Raw genomic sequence first — 12,634 nt, forward strand, 5'->3', positions numbered from 1 at the left:
TGCACTCAATGTCCTACCATTGAGAACTGGTCTAATAGATTTTGATACACCTATGCAACACAATAAAAAATCATTAGAAAGGATGAGGTGTATCTGTATTTACTGATAATGTGGAGTTAAAAGCATGTAAATCATTCCATTCATATAAAATTATATGCATAAGTATTTGTACAGAGCAGCATCTAGAAGGATGTTCAGCAAAATATTAATGGTAATTTCTCTGGGTAGTACTTTTTTCTTTATGCCTTTCTGTCTTGGTGAATTTTTCTATGTATTACCTTTATATCAGGAAATGCAAGGAAGCTGCTTTTTATTTAGAAAAAAATTAATTATTGGAGGACTCTTCTACTTGGTGGAAGGCAGGGGGTTAAATGCTAATGTTTTCAATTCTCTTTCCATTCTGTTCCTTAATGAATGGGAAGGTCTTATCAGTTTCTTAAAACTGATCAAGAAGATTGTCCTTATTTGAAAATTGGAAATCATCACACATTAGGCAGCATTTCTAATGACATGGAGCCCTGCCCCACTTAAAGTGACTGCTTTGACAATAGACTCTTGGTGTCTGTCAGCTAGTGTCATTGCTAGCTCAATTCTGACACTACCATTACCAGGAAGTCATAAACACGTAGCAAAAAGTCAACTAAAGGATCAAAAAAAAAAATTAAGTGAACAGAAACTAACTTCAAGACTGATTCACAACATTAAGGAAAATTGTGAGGGGGCAGGTGGAGAATCTCAATAGAGAAATGGAAACTATAAAAACAAAAAAAGAACAAAATGGAAATTCTAGAACTAAAACTTACAGCAGCTTGAGGTTGACAGATTAAAGGGTGAAACCTGAAGACTAATCAAACCTTCCTTTTCTGTCATCATGACTTTTGTGCTCCTGGGAAATATTCTCACTTTTTCCATACCACATACCACAAGGCTTAGAGAACACTCGTTTCCTGCTGCTTGCCCTGTTTTTACCCAAGAAGTGAAGCATGGGTTTCCTATGCTCTCAGATCCCTCAAATCTCTAAGAGGTACAGAGCAACCTTATCCAGGAAACCCCGTGTTAACATCTAAGCTTCCCCAGTTCTCCTAAACTTCACCTTCCCTCATTCATATCCCATGAAACTACTAGGGGAGAAGTGGTGAAACTCTGCTCTTCCTTATCTCCTCTCATCTAGGTCTTGACTTTTAAAAGTCATAAGCTAAGAATTTATGCCTGTGTTCTGCTAAGACTGTCCTTTCTCTGAGGCAGTCAGCATAGAACTCCCTGCTGCTGCTGCTGCTGCTGCTGCTAAGTCGCTTCAGTCATGTCCGACTCTGTGCGACCCCATAGACGGCAGCCCACCAGGCTCCCCCGTCCCTGGGATTCTCCAGGCAAGAACACCAGAATGGGTTGCCATTTCCTTCTCCAATGCATGAAAGTGAAAAGTGAAAGTGAAGTCGCTCAGTCATGTCCGACTCTTCGAGACGCCATGGACTGCAGCCTTCCAGGCTCCTCCGTCCATGGGATTTTCCAGGCAAGAGTACTGGAGTGGGGTGCCATTGCCTTCTCCAAATTTTCAACAGAGGAATGGGTAAAGAAGATGTGGTACATATGTACAATGGAATATTGAGTTCAGTTCAGTCGCTCAGTCGTGTCAGACTGTTTGTGACCCCATGAATCGCAGAACCCCAGGCCTCCCTGTCCATCACCAACTCCCGGAGTTCACTCAAACTCACGTCCCATCGAGTCAGTGATGCCATCCAGCCATCTCATCCTCTGTCGTTCCCTTCTCCTCCTGCCCCCAATCCCTGCCAGCATCAGTCTTTTCCAATGAGTCAACTCTTCGCATGAGGTGGCCAAAGTACTGGAGTTTCACCTTTAGCATCATTCCTTCCAAAGAACACCCAGGACTGATCTCCTTTAGAATGGACTGGTTGGATCTCCTTGCAGTCCAAGGGACTCTCAAGAGTCTTCTCCAACACCACAGTTCAAAAGCATCAATTCTTCGGCACTCAGCTTTCTTCTCAGTCCAACTCTCACATCCATACATGACCACTGGAAACACCATAGCCTTGACTACCGACCTTTGTTGGCAAAGTAATGTCTCTGCTTTTGAATATGCTGTCTAGGTTGGTCATAACTTTCCTTCCAAGGAGTAAGCATCTTTTAATTTCATGGCTACAATCACCATCTGCTGTGATTTTGGAGCCCAAAAAAATAAAGTCTGACACTGTTTCCACTGTTTCCCCATCTATTTGCCATGAAGTGATGGGACCAGATGCCATGATCTTAGTTTTCTGAATGTTGAGCTTTAAGCCAACTTTTTCATTCTCCTCTTTCACTCTCATCAAGAGGCTTTTGAGTTCCTCTTCACTTTCTGCCATAAGGGTGGTGTCATCTGCATATCGGAGGCTATTGATATTTCTCCTGGCAATCTTGATTCCAGCTTGTGCTTCATCCAGCCCAGCGTTTCTCATGATGTACTCTGCATAGAAGTTAAATAAGCAGGGTGACAATATACAGCCTTGACGTACTCCTTTTCCTATTTGGAACCAGTCTGTTGTTCCATGTCCAGTTCTAACTGTTGCTTCCTGACCTGCATATAGATTTCTCAAGAGGCAGGTCAGGAGGTCTGGTATTCCCATCTCTTTCAGAGTTTTCCACAGTTTCTTGTGATCCACACAGTCAAGGGCTTTGGTATAGTCAATAAAGCAGAAATAGATGTTTTTCTGGAACTCTCTTGCTTTTTCCATGATCCAGCAGATGTTGGCAATTTGATCTCTGGTTCCTCTGCCTTTTCTAAAACCAGCTATATTACTCAGCTATAAAAAGGAATGAAATTGGGTCATTTGTGGAGATGTGGATGGACCTAGAGACTGTCAGACAGAGTGAAGTTTAAGTCAGAAAGAGAAAAACAAATATTGTACATAGACGCACACATGTGGAATCTGAAAAAACTGATATAGATGATCTTATTTACAAAGCAGAAATAGAGATATGGATGTAGAGAACAAATGTATGGATACCAAGGGGAAAAGGGAAGTGGGATGAATTGAGAGATAGGGGTTGACACATATACACTCTTGATACTACGTATAAAAGAGATTAGTAAAAGAACCTATTGTACAGCACAGAGAACTCTACTCAGTGCTCTGTGGTGACTTAAATGGGAAGGAAATCCAAAAAGAGGGAATATATGTATACATATAGCTGATCCAGTCTGCTGTACAGTAGAAACTAATACAATATTGTAAAGCAACTATAGTCCAATAAATTTTTTAAAGTATAATGAATACCTTATACTGAAATATGTATTCAGTTCAGTTCAGTCGCTCAATCATGTCCAACTCTTTGCAACCCCATGGACTGCAGCACTCCAGGCTTCCCCGTCTGTCACCAACTCCCAGAGCTTGCTCAAACTCATGTCCATTGAGTTGGTGATGCCATCCAACCATCTCATCCTGTCGTCCCCTTCTCCTCCTGCCTTCAATCCTTCTCAGCATCAGGGTCTTTTACAATATGTCAGTTCTTCACATCAGGTGGGCAAAGTATTGAAGCTTCAGCTTCAGCATCAGTCCTTCCAATGAATATTCAGGACTGATTTCCTTTAGCATTGACTGGTTTGATCTCCTTGCTGTCCAAGGGACTCTGAAGAGTCTTCTCTAACACCACAGTTCAAAACCATCAATTCTATGGCACTTAGCCACCAGGGAGGCCCAAGGGCTTATTATATTCCTTAAACTGTTAAAGACTTAGTACACATTACCTCATTACTTTTTCTATCAATTCTATAAGAAAGGTCAGAGATATACTCCTCTTCATATGACCAAACTGAAAGGATAAATGCTTGAAGTTCTATGTCTAAGGAAGTTCCTTTCATTATTATTTGTATGTTTTTCTTAGGAACTAGCCTAAATGTCTGGAGAAGGAAATGGCAACCTACTCCAGTGTTCTTGCCTAGAGAATCCCAGGGACGGGGGAGCCTGGTGTGCTGCTGTCTATGGGGTTGCACAGAGTCGGACACGACTGAAGTGACTTAGCAGCAGCAGCAGCAGCCTAAATGTCAAGGAAAAGAGACATATAAATATGTTAGATGTATCTGTTCAATGGAATATTTTGCAACTAAAACAAATTAAGACCTTGTAAATCCCCACCACCCCTGCCCCTGAGTTTCTACTTTTTATTCTCTCCAGTATCATATCAAATCCAAGAGAAGTAGGAGGGGGAAGAGTATTGACTTAAGAAAGACAGCAGATAAAAATGTGGTTAATTTTATCATGTGGGCATATATAGATATATCCTACAATTTGATTTGATATTATTAAATTTTTTGTTACATAGGGTGTGTTTTGTTATGATGATATCTGTGTGTCAAAGGGGAATTCCACAGGCCATGGCTGAGTTCTGTGGTTTCTCTTCTCCATAGCCCTACTGCCTTGTAACACACCATGTGATTTTGTTATTTTTTGTCATTTGCTTGTTGACTATCTCCCTCTGAAAGAATTTCAGTTCCTAGAAGGAAGGGATCTTGGTCACTTTAATTCAGTGATGTATCATCCCAGGAACTAGAACAGTGCCTGCCAGAGAGTAGTGAAAGTGAAAGTCGCTCAGTCTTGTCTGACTCTTTTCGACTCCATGTATTATACAGTCCATGGAATTCTCCAGGCCAGAATACTGGGGTGGATTGCCTATCCTTTCTCCAGGGGGTCTTCCCAACCCAAGGATCGAACCCAGGTCTCCCACATTGCAAGTGGATTCTTTACCATCTGAGCCACCAGAGAAGCCCAATAATACTGGAGTGGGTAGCCTATCCCTTCTCTAGCGGATCTTCCCGACCCAGGAATCGAACCAGGGTCTCCTGCATTGCAGGCCGATTCTTACCAAGCGCTTGATAAACATGTGTTGAATGAACAGAGTGGAGCAATGGGCTGAGCCGGTGCTGCTGAGGGTTTAACCTGATGGATGCAGAGAAGTGGTCACTGACTTTTGCAGAAGGTACTCCATTGGTGACCCTGCTAAGAGCTCTTTTGGCAGAATTGATGGAGAGGAGAAGGAGGTTGTCCAAGAGAAAAGGAAGAAGGGATGTGGGCAATTTCAAATAGAAACAGTGCATAATTACTTCCAGGAGTTGGAAAGTACGTTAACTGGGAAATTGTGGCCTTTTAGATCCAAATTAAGACAATCTGCCATGGAGCTTGGCATTTATAAAGGCAGGCATGTTTCAGTAAAAACTACATTTTATTGTGATTCACATATACTGTGGTTTTTGTTTTTGGGGGTTTTTTGTTTGTTTTTTTAACAAATCAAAGTTTTATGGCAACCCTGAATCAAGCAAGTCTACTGGCACTGTTTTCCCCACGGCATTTGATCTGTACCACATTTTGGTGATGCTCATAGTATTTCAAGCTTTTTTGTTGTTATTTTATTTGTTATGGTGATCTGTGATCACTGATCTTTGCTGTTACTATTGTCATTGTTTGGGGTTGGTCCGAACTGCTCCCATATAAGACAGTGAACTAAGTGGATCAAATGTATATGTTTGGACTGCTCTACTGACAGGCTGGTACCTTATCTCTCTCCTTCTCCTCGGGCCTCCCATTCTGAGACACAGCATTATTGATGTTAGGCCAGTTAATAGCAATGGCCTGTCATGGCCTGTAAGTGTTCAAGTGAAAGGAAGAGCTGCAATTCTCTCAGTTTAAACAAAGCTTAGTGAGGAAGACATGTCAAAAGCTGAGATAGGCTAAAGCTAGGTCTCTTGAGCCAAACAGCCAAGTTGTGAAGGAAAAGGAAAACTTCTTAAGGAAGTTAAAAGTGCTACTTCAGTAAACACATGAACAATAAAAAGCCAAACAGCATTATTTGCTGATATGGAGACATTTTACTGCCTAAAATAGAAAATCAAAGCAGCCACAACATTCTCTTAAGCCAAAGCCTAGTCCAGAAAAAGGCCCTAATTCTCTTCCATTCTGTGAAGGTTGAGAGAGGTGAGGAAACTGCAGAAGAAAAGTCTGAAGCTAACAGGGGTTGATTCAGGAGATTTAAGGAAAGAAGCATCTCTATAACATAAAAGTACAAAATAAAGCAGATCTAGCTAAGGTCTCGGAGAAAGCAATGGCACCCCACTCCAGTACTCTTGCCTGGGAAATCCCATGGACGCAGGAGCCTAGTGGGCTGCTGTCTATGGGGTTGCACAGAGTCGGACACGACTGAAGCGACTTAGCAGCAGCAGCAGCTAAGATCTGATAGAAGATCTAGCTAAGATCATTAATGAAGGTGGCTACACTAAACAGTGATTTTCAGCGTAGACAAAATAGCCTTATATTGAAGGAAGATGCCATCCAGGACATTCACAGATGGAGAGAAGTCAATGCCTGGTTTCAAAGCTTCAAAGGACAGGCTGTATTTTTAGGAATTCATGCCTGAATTCATGCCACTGGTGACTTTTGGTTGAAGTTAGTGCTCATTTATCATTCCAGAAATACTAGGGATTTTTCTTAAGAATTTCCATAAGAATTCTTAAGAATCCATAATAATTGTGTACTATGCCTGTGCTCTATAAATGGAACAATAAATCATCAAAGCAGCACATCTGTTTGCAACATGGTTTATTTTAAGAACATTCGTGATTCATGGGAAGAGGTCAAATTATCAACCTTAATAGAAGTTTGGAAGAAATTGATTCCAACCCTCATGGATGATTTTGAGGAAAGCTTCAGTGGAGGAAGTGACTACAGATGTGGAGAAATAGCAAGAGAACTAGAATTGGAAGTGGAGCCTGAAGATGTGACTGAACTGCTGCAATCTCATGATAATAACCAACAAGGACCCAGTGTATAGCACGGGGAACACCGCTCAATACTTTGTAACAGACTAAATGGGAAACGAATTTGAAAAAGAATAGATGCATGTATATGTATAGCTGAATCACTTTGCTATACACCTGAAACTAACACAATATTGTTAATCAACTATGTGCTGCTGTGCTTAAGCGGTCAGTCATGTCCAACTCTTTGTGACCCCATGGACTGCAGCCCCCCAGGCTCCTCTGTCCATGGGATTCTCCAGGCAAGAATACTGGAGTGGGTTGCCATTCCCTTCTCTAGGGAATCTTCCCAATCCAGGGATCAAACCCAGGTCTCCCGCATTTCAGGTGGATTTTTACTCTCTGAGCTACCACTATTCCCAATATAAAATAAAAAGGTAAAAAAAAAAAAAAAAAACCAAAACACCTGAATGGATAAGGAGTTGCTTCTTATGAATGAACAAAGAAAATGGTTTCTTGAGATGTAATCTGCTCTTGGTAAAGATGGTGTGAAGATAGTTGAAATGATAACAAAGGATGTAGAATATTGCCTAACTTTAGTTAATAAAGTTGCAGCAGAGTCTGAGAGAATTGATTCCAGTTTCGAAAGAAATTCTACGGTGAATAAAATGCTATCAGCCCTGCATACTACAGAGAAGTCATTTGTGAAAAGAAGAGTCCATCAGTATGGCAAACTTCACTGTTGTCTTATTTTAAAAAATGCCACAGCCAACCCAACCTCAGCAACCACTGCCATGATCAGTCATGAGCCATCAACATCAGGTAGAGATCCTCTAACAGCAAAACAGTATGACTTGCTGAAGCCTCAGGTGATGGCTAGCACTTTTTTTTTTTTAGCAGTAATGTAGTTTTAAATAAAGGTATGTACACTTTTTTAGACATAATACTATTTCACATTTAATAGAGTATAAAATAGTATAGACATAACTTTTATCTGCACTGGGAAATAAAAAAAACTATGTAACTAGCTTGAATGACTGTAGGTTAGGAGTCTTCTCACAGGTTTTCCAGACTCTAGCTCTGTTCACCTCTGTTCAGTTATTTATATTATGGCCTGAGTGATCCTTGCAAAAAGGAGACGTGATCATGATGCTCCCCTGTTTATAACTAGTCACTGTTTCCCCACTGCCTTCAGATTAAAGTCTAAATTCTTCCACTTTGCATAGAAGACCTATCATTCCCTGGCTCCTGACTACCCTCTGTGAAGACAATGACAGTGGGAGGGATAAAAACAATAAAAGTTTAAAAACTGGAAAAAAAAAAAAAAGCAAACAACAAACTACTTATTTGGTAGGCCAGGGATAAATACTTTTTATGGTCATGAATTAAGTTGAAAATTAAAAGGCAAGAAGTTGTTTATATTAGACAAAAACACATGGAAATATGTATAATAAAGATTTCACCTAAATTGATGATAGAAAAGAACATTAGCAAAAAATTATTAAGCACAAATTAAGGCATGGGATGGTGTCCAGAGGCGGGAACATTATCTGTAAATCTAAGTTCAAAAAATAGGGAATCCAGCCACTGCCCAAAGTTGAAACAATTTGAACAAAAAAAAAAAAAAAAAAAAGGAAAATATTTAGTAGATTTGAATCAAACTGAATTATAAAAATTCATGTGTCTATATAAAGATCAAGATAGAAAGAACTCATAAGTCACCATTGAGATGGCTTGTAAATTGACTTTTTACTTTGACAATTGGTAGCTAAAGAGAAACAGTAAGCATTTATACACTCTTCCTATAAGCAATAGATCAACTGGGGCTATTTGGCTATGTAGTCAATAAGGGAAAGTGCTTGAGCTTCCCTGATGGCTTAGACTGTAAAGAATCCGCCTGCAATGCGGGAGACCTGGGTTCGATACCTGGGTTGGGAAGATCCCCTGGAGGAGAGCATGGCAACCCACTCCAGTATTCTTGCCTGGAGAATCCCATGGACAGTGAAGACTGGCGGGCTATGGTCCGTGGGGTCGCAAAGAGTTGGACATGACTGGGCGACTAAGTTGCTTGCAATTCCAAGACTACAGCGAGCTAGATGGGTTTGGAGAGAATGTATTTCAAGTACTTCTGCTCCCTCTAGAGGAGAAATGTAAATAAATCAGGTCTGTCAGATTTTGTTAAGAGTTTTGAAGTTAAATTTTTGTGTCATTTAAAAGAACTCATTTGGAAGTAGTGAGGAAAATCTAGCTTTAATTAATTATAATTTTTTAATTTAAAAGTAATAATTTTCCATAATCATATCACTTTAATATGACTCCTGTTTCTAATCTGAAATATGTCCTTCCAGTTTAGTCTGCTGTGCAGTATTACACGGGGCTTCCCAGGTGGCGCTAGTGGTAAAGAACCCACCTGCCAATACAGGAGACATAAGACACAGGATCGACCCTGGGTTGGGAAGATCCCTTGGAGGAGGGCATGGCAACACACTCCAGTATTCTTGTCTGGAGAATTCCACGGACAGAGGATCCTGGGGAGCTACAGTCCATGGGTCACAAAGAGTCAGACACGAATAATAGAGATTATTAACCCTTGGAGATTTTTTCCCCAGGACTGTCTACTCTCATATTTTAACTTTTTTTTTTTTTTACATAGAGAGCTGCATATAAACTGTAACTGTAAATACTTTACAAAGCCAAACACATACCTTGGGTTTTAATTTGGTCATATGATGGCCATTGGAGATAATAAAAAGATAAGACATGCTTGGTTTTCTCTAAAGACTAATTAGGGCTTAGATTAGTGTGTTCCAAATTGTTAAACAGTTATCCTACATTCTATTTTGATTAATCTTTCTCTTCCTCATTGATTTGAGATGCATTCTTTGTCATGTATATAGTAAGATCTATTTTGGGGGTTTTCATTAATTGAGGGTTTTCTTTGTCATACATCACATTGTTTTAATTACCATATCTTTATATGATTAAAATAGAATAGAATTGATCCTCTCACAACTAATTTTTGTTCAGTACTTTCTTCCTTTTTTATTCTCCAAGTGAACTTTACGATCATTTTGTCAATGTGGGCAAAAATTACTGTTCTTTTAAAGAAGTAATTCAGAGCGGTAGACATTTTGATTAAACCTATAAATTAGTTCTTTTCATATTCAGTCTTTCTAACTAGGAATATAACTAGGAAAATTAACTGGTCACTTTTCCAAGTCTTACTTTATATTTTTAATATAATATGCATTTTTTTCTTCATAACATCACTATGTACCTTGTTAAGACTATTTCCAGGCTGTATGCATGTTATTGCAAACAGGACCTTTATTTGGCTTGTTTTTGTAGAGCTTCTGGTACATAAAAATGTTGTTGACTTATATTGCTTTTATTTTAAGCCATACTTGTAAACTTTTATTCGTTTTAATAGTTTATCGGATTATTCTTTTATATTTTATGTATATACAATATCAGTTTAGAATGATGCTTCTCTTTCATCTTAGAAAAGTTGTGTGTAGAAAAGAGCTAACAAAACAGGCCTGAGCCTGCTATTATTACACAGACCTGCTTGCATAGCTGGCCCTTGGCTGGTTTCTGGAAACTTGGACTTTGGGAGGGTTTCCATCATTCTCTAAGTGATAAGGGTGGTATAATATTTTTAGACTGTGCAAAAATATGGCTTCCTGAGGAGACCAGGAAAGCCGTTTTGCACCCGGCAGAATCAAAGTATAGATTATTTTACTTCAGAGTTCCTTCAGTATATTTTGGGAAATTGTGGATCATCATGTTCCCATGCATGCATTACCTGAAGAGATCCAAAAGATCTTGTCTTTAAGATATCTAGGCTCGATGTTTTAAAGCAGAGACATGGGAGAGAACAAGATGGCAAAGGAGTAGGTGGATGTGGAGTACATCTTTCTCCATGGATACATCAGGAATACACTTTCAGACACAGAAGTGCATGCAGAACACCAGCTGAGAGCAGACAGGAGAACCTGACCCATGGAAAAGAATATATAGAACCACGCAAAACTCGGTAGAAAAAAGCAACTAGGGGGAAAAACAGGAGTGTTAGTAGGACCGGACCTGCCCTGGGCGGGTGGGGAACTGAAGCAGGGGTCCAATCCCCACATGGGGCAATTGTCTGAGTCAAAGGAGAAACATTTAAGGCTGAGAGTGAAACAGCTCATCTGTGGCAGCCTAAATGGAATGAGAATCAGACAGTCCTTGCAGCAGCCATACATTCACCGGGGTGAGGTGGGGCAGGGGGATGTGGGTCTCCTGGAAGGGGCAGTGGCTGGGAGTTGGAGTTTAGGAATTGTGGAGCAATTCCTGGGTGAGGGCTGCTGTTGAACGCAGCGGGACAGATCAAGGGGATGTGAGGGAGGAAATCGTCTTGGGAAATGGCAGTGGAGGAAAACCAGGCAGCCATGGAAGCAAGGAGATACTGCTGAGTCACACGTAAGGGGTGGAGCCAACACCATAGCCTCTCTCTCTCCACATGCCAGCATCAACAATAGAGAGGCTGGCCCATCAAACACCTGACCACTGAACTACAGACTAGGACTCCACCTAAGGTGCCCCTTTCAGTGCCTGACACGCCGATCTACAGAGTAGGACCCCAGTCAGGGGGGTCCCTCCACGTGCCTGACACACTGAACAACTGAGACGGACCCCAGGCAAGGGAGCCCTGTAAGTGCCTAAACGGGTGGGGCTACGAAGAAAGACTGGCCAAAGAGGCTTTCTGATCACCAGCTACAAGAGGCTCGAAAAAAGCCTCTGATAGGGCCATAACTCCTGCGGCAGAGGCAGTCCATGTCCCTGCACACTTGGCGCCGCCAGGGTCCCCGCAAGCCAAGCAGTTGCACCACCTTAATGCTTAACTCTCACAGGGGCAAAACTGCCACAGGCAAAAAAATAAAAAATCTCATGTCTCTGGGCGCAGAGTCACTGCAGGCCTTGTCTGACTCTGCGACTCTGTAGACTGTGGCCTGCAGGCTTCTGTCTCAGAGAGGGGGTTCCCCAGGCAAGAATACTGGAGCGTATTGGCCAATACTGGTTGTCATACCCTTCTAGAGCACTATATTTGCTACTACCCTAGCTGCCAACCCTCCTGAGTACCTGGTGCTGCCAGAACCCCTGTGACCCAAGCAGTTGCACCATCTCCACACCTGGCCCTTACAGGGGCAAACCCAAGCCCTCTAGGGCAGCCTCAGGAGCTAAACCCCAGTGGATGACCCACATGTAGAGGTGGAAATAAAACCACCCCTGAAACCCAAGGGCAGTATAGCTAAGGAAGAAGACCCAAAACCTTCTCACCAGTTGTACAAGCTGCAGATTAAAACCACACGATCAACTAAGCAGACTCTGTGTCTATGGAAAATATAAAAGGTCATTGAGAGCTCCCACAAAAGAAAATGCACTAGCTCTGACAGCTGTGGACATTGGAGGCAAGAACACACAGGAGTAGGACCAGATTAGAACCTGAGCTGTCCCCACAGTGGGTCCAGAGATCAGCAGTGTTGGAGGGCATCCTAGGGAGGTAAGGTGGACTGTGACTCCCAGTGCGGGAAAGTACTCTGACAGAAGTGACTCAAGACAAACATTTATTCTTATATTTTGACTTGTTCTGTAGATTCTTTTGGATTTTTTTTTTCTTTTTCTTCCCCCCTCTGTTGTAGTTGTCAATTTTATTGGCACTAAGAAATCCAGTTAAGCTTTATTTTTTTCCCCCCTCGGTCACATTTTTCATTATTGTCATAAACTTCTGCCCCTGCGTTAAGCTTTTGCAGTTCTGTGGAGTTTTCCTCTTTTTTTCCTTTTCTCTTTTCTTAACTTTAATTTTTAATTTTTTAAGCCTATTATTTTTTTTACATTTATTCCTTTGTTTGC

At 41.1% G+C, this 12,634-nt stretch overlaps 1 protein-coding gene across 1 annotated transcript in view; it reads left to right on the forward strand.

The window, feature by feature from the left end:
* Positions 1-12,634, forward strand: part of ANKDD1A (ankyrin repeat and death domain containing 1A) — a 55,418-nt gene that overhangs the window by 1,564 nt on the left and 41,220 nt on the right.

Source organism: Bos javanicus, chromosome 10 (genome assembly GCF_032452875.1).
Source record: "Bos javanicus breed banteng chromosome 10, ARS-OSU_banteng_1.0, whole genome shotgun sequence".
Taxonomy (NCBI): Eukaryota; Metazoa; Chordata; class Mammalia; order Artiodactyla; family Bovidae; genus Bos; species Bos javanicus.